This window comes from Coffea arabica, chromosome 6e (genome assembly GCF_036785885.1).
Source record: "Coffea arabica cultivar ET-39 chromosome 6e, Coffea Arabica ET-39 HiFi, whole genome shotgun sequence".
In the NCBI taxonomy this organism is placed as follows: Eukaryota; Viridiplantae; Streptophyta; class Magnoliopsida; order Gentianales; family Rubiaceae; genus Coffea; species Coffea arabica.
Genome location: NC_092321.1, coordinates 29,359,057 through 29,364,305, shown reverse-complemented (window position 1 = coordinate 29,364,305; position 5,249 = coordinate 29,359,057).

The window sequence follows — 5,249 nt, the reverse complement described above, 5'->3', positions numbered from 1 at the left end:
TCCAAGTACTCCTATCTAGAGAGAAAAAAATGTTACAAAATGAAAAACTAGCTACGTATGGTAATCCCTGCTTCTCCCTTGTGTTTCTGCATAAAAGGTGGTAGAAATTCCATTCCTCTCACTTCATAATTTCCTCCACTTAGATTTTGTAAAAAGAAGTCAAAGATATGATGTTCCTTTTGTCCACACTCATTTGGTCTTCTCTTTTATTGCAGAAGCATGTGCCACCGATTTCTGTCCCTCAAAATAGCTGTAAAAGTTGTGAGAAAGGTAAAGAAAAACGGCTGTGCCACTTGCTGAGGAGAGAGACAGATCCGAGCCTCGGATCCGAGGAGTGATAATGGATCCGAGCTCGGATTATAGGATCCGAGGCCTTCCCATGATGGATCCGAGGTCGGATCGTCCTGACCTCGGATACACTCCGCCAGAAGTATAGACGAGGGGTCGGATCCCTCTTGTACACACGGATCCGAGCTCGGATCTGTGTTGAGCATTTTTCCAGTTTTTCACTTCTTCCCTTTTTCTACATTTTTGCTCCCACTTTCTTGTGTACTTTGTCCTCTGGATGACCCTGACATTTCTTTCAACTTGTGCATGAATTTCATACATCAATTACCTTCAAAATTTCACAAAATTACGCATTAATCCACTCATTTATCAATTTCTTAACTCTTAAACAATATTTAAGCAATTATCACCAAAAGAGTTCAAATATGGCTTTAATCTTCTCAAAACATACCAAAAATTCATGCCAAATTCGTACAAAATGTACGTTAAATATTCACTTATCAAATTTCCCCACACTTGAATCATTGCTTGTCCTCAAGCAATTTTACACAAAACTTACTTCAAATATTCAATAGAGAAAACAGTATGCGTACTCTTGTCAAATTTAATTCCTCAAAAACCTAGAAACCAATTATTATGCCATTTCTCAGATTACACTAAATACTCATAATATTCAATTAAATAAAAATAATTATGCCTAAATTTTGACAAATTCAAATCAATTCTCTCATTCTATCCTAATTCCACAAATAAGTAAATCACATAGTCAATTTTATGGCCTTCCTCATCCCAAAACTTAACAATTTAGAGGGATTTATTCACAATTCATTTTATTTAAATAGTGAAAACGTCTTTTTACGCGAAAATCAACACTTTTAGGTGAAAATTCCCGGTTACTCGACATTTCACTCATTTAAATTGCCAATCATACTCTTAATTCCAATACCTTTTTACGCGAATGTCGACATTTGTAAATGCCAACCCCCGGTTACTCAGTATGTGAATCATTGGAGTAGAAAATTACTAATAATATTTTTCTCTTTTTTTTTTTTTTTTTTAACAATCAAATTCAATTTCTTTTTCCCTCTAAGTATAATTAAAGGAAGAATTTGGCCTTTCTTTGACTATATCAATCACTTACTTATAAAATTAAGTAAAAATGATAAATATCATTAATCTTGCAAAACTCTAAGCATAACTTTTCTTATTTAAGCAAATATACTTTCTAAAATGTAAAAATCTTACTTGCATAATAATTCATTTCAAGCCAAATAAGAATTAAACTTTTCCAAAATACACATAGCTTGTTATCCAAATGGAAGATATTTTAGAAAAATTTTGACAGAGTTTCCCCATAAAAATGGATGAAACTCCCTGCCAACAACCTCATTTTCACAAAAATTGTCCTCATGACAATATCTCCAAATATAATTCCAACATTTTTAAGCTCTAAACAACTAAAGTCATGCATTTCAAGACACAATCACCCATACGATAAAGTGATCCCTCCCCCACACTTAAAATCTACAATGTCCTCATTGTAGAGGAAGGTAAAAGAACTGAAACTTCCCTCAAATAGGTGGTGATACAATTTGAAGCCCTTAATCATCACGATCATCCAAATTCTGCCCAAATTGAGACAACAAGGGTACCAAACACCATAAGTAGCACAAGATGATTCAAATAAAAGAAAACTGAAATCACAAAGTTTGTCTTAACAAAAGAAAAGAAAAATAAAGAAATAAAAGATCTAATCCGCTAAAAAGTATCATGGTTGCTCGGAACGAGGGTCTACTGCCTCCTCGGCTCCATGAGAACCCTGTGAGGTACCAATATGGCCCTCCTCCTGATAAGGTGTCGGAGTAGGAGACCGTCGGATATGAAAATGATCCTCGATCGCACGAAGGCGGCGATCATGTCGGTCGAGGCGCTCAGTCATCATCCGCTCCGTCTGGTCAATGCGCTCGACGACTCGCGTCTCCATACAACAAATAGCATTGAGAAGCTCTTGCCACTTGGAGCGCGGTTGAGGAGGTGGTCGCGGAATCGGAGGAGGAAGAGTCTGCTGTGCCTCCGTCTCTTGATTTTCTGCTTGTGGTTCACTGTGAGGCGGAGGTTGAGTGGAAGTTGAAGCTTCTCCTGTGTCCCGGATCAAAGCAGCTCCAAAATCCGTAGAAATACCCAAAGCCTTGAGTATAGAAGCATTTACCTCCTCGGCAGACCTAGTTACCACCGCTCTCTCGGTTCCATGAGGAACCTTGAGCTTCTCAAACACGAGGGATAGCAGTCGAGGGAATCCGAAGCAAGTCTCGCCGGCCCTCATGCGAGCTGTGGTCCGCATATAGCTGATGATAATGCTGGGTAGAGGAATACCGGTCAACTGCGCACCCACACCATTCATCATCTTGTCCAAGAAGTAGAGATCACTGTTGCGGAGCTCCCGTTTTCCACTTCTTTTTGGTACCACATTGAAGGCAAAGAGGTAGAAAATCAAGTGGTACCTATGCTCGAAAGAATCGGCGTAAACTGTAAGCTTCTTTGCAGTTCCTCTCTCTCGATACTGGCCCTTTAGGCGTCCAACCGCCTCCCCCACCTGCCAAGGGTCTCGAGCCGTGAACTCCTTGGTCAATTTGACATCTTCGCCTGCATCTTTGAGTTGGACGAAGCTTCTCAGTGTATCTCGATTGAGAGTCACTCTCCTGCCTCGAACCCATGAGACGATGAGGTTGCCACTGTGGCTCTGCTTGTTCTCCACATTGGCGTAGAACTCCCGCACCAAGTTGGGGTAGTAGTACTTGGGCAACTGAAGGATGTTCTTCCATCCAAGTCGATTGAATGCTGTCGAAATGTGATAATGCGCATCCACCTCCGCTGCCAAATGTTTTTCGATTATGATCTCCTTGTCCAGTCCGGCTTCATACCACTGTTGGTTTTCAAGCGAGGTGAACGTGTGGTATCGTAGTCCGGCGGTGGCTCGGCACGGCTAGTAGACGTGGTCTTCCGGCGAGAGCGAGGTGGCGGCTCCGGCGAAGGAGATTCTTCCTCAGGTGACTCCTCATGCAAAGAGGGTGTGTGTTCCTCACTTGAGGAAGGAGTAGGAGTACGAATGCGAGCCCTCCTTGTGCGAGTCATAGTTCCTCTTCAAAAATAAGATGAACATTCATTAGAAATCATAGAAACTTGCTCACACATGTGAAATGAGAATTTAAGAAAATTTCGGCAGAGTTTCCCCTTGAAAAAGGGTTAAACTCCCTGCCAAAATGTACCCAAAATTAAACAAATAACTTCCTAACAATTCTCAAATCCAATTCCCACATTTAGAAAGGATATTCCCAATAAAGGAATCATTTCATGCATATTAAGTGCTAACAATTGAAAAGTGTATCCGTTTGCAAGAATGAGACTCAAACACTTGAGAATATCTCCAATCCAATTCATAACACTCAATTTACATTCACATGAGTTCCAATTCATCCAAACAAATGCTACTTATCTCAAGTAAAAGTGGTTCAATGTGCTTAACTTGATCGGAAACACACTCTTTTACCCCATGAGCTATTGTTCGAATGATGATATATCATTTTCAATTGATATTACAGTGATTTATGCTCCTCAGAACAAGTTCATATATTTAATGAAAGCAAAATTCAAGAGTATAAATCACTAAAATGCTCAAGCCCAAAAATTGAGAAAAATTCTTACAAAATATCACCAAATCCATAGTTTTCTCAAAAATAAGCATGAAGATATTAGTAACAATCTATTTAAGCACAATGTAGCACAATTGTATCAAGAAATTCCAACAAATATGCATTTATCATAATATTCCCAAAAACTAGAAATATGTAAAATAAGAATTATAAAATGTCAAAGAAATTCGCAAATTGTTACCTCAAATGTGTAGATTGATGGTGGAGGATGAAAATGATGCAAAAACTGACACAGAAACGAGCCAAAATACCCCCCAAATTGAAGAATTTCCGTTCGGCCAGAATCCCCTTTTCGAAGATCAAAACCCACAAAATTGATGTTTTTGCTACAAAATTGTTAAGGATTTATATTCACAAGAGTGTTTGGGATGTTTTTGTGTTGAAGGATTAGAGGTTAAACGGATGAAATGGAAGAATAGAAAGGGGAACTAGGGTTTCGGGGAGAGAGAATGAGAGGAAAGCTGGAAAATGAGGAACCGAACCCTCGGTTCCACACATATCGCAAACCGATCCGAGGTCGGATCCTTTCTGGAAGGCCTCGGATCCGACAGGGCTCGGATCAGTCTCAACAGAAACACAGACGATCCCTCGGATCTATCTGGGTTGGCAAAGATCCGAGCTCGGATCTATTGATCCGAGGTCATATCTGTCTGGGTTTTTTAGGATCCGAGCTCGGATCCATATTTCTCTGCACTTTACTGCAGAAACTGCAATTTTATTTTTTTTCCGGCCAAATCCAAAATACACATTGGACAAACCTGTTATCAATTCTAACCTCCCACGCACATGCAATATACCTTAAACACAATATCCATCCTTTCAAAACACAACAAACACATTTACATTGAAAATCAAGGGGTGAGGTTCTTTGATCATTTTTGCATTTTTATATCAAAATGGCATTTTTGAGCATTAAATACACATCAAATGAATCCATGAACCTTTATAACCATGGTATCACCAAAACTCACTTGAATTGCACAATGTATGTATAGGCATAGAAATTTTAAGCACTTAAAACGCGATTTGGTAAGAAAAACTCCCTGCCAACATGTTCTTCAAGTGCACCTCCAAGATGGATGATAAAACTCCCTTATCTCCTACAAACAAGTGAAATACATCTAATTAATCCATTAAATCACACCAAAATGTAAGAAACACAAAAAAAAAACAAATACACTATTATTATTGGGTTGCCTCCCAACAAGCGCTTTTGTTTATAGTCGTTGGCTCGGCTCTCCTATAATTTCT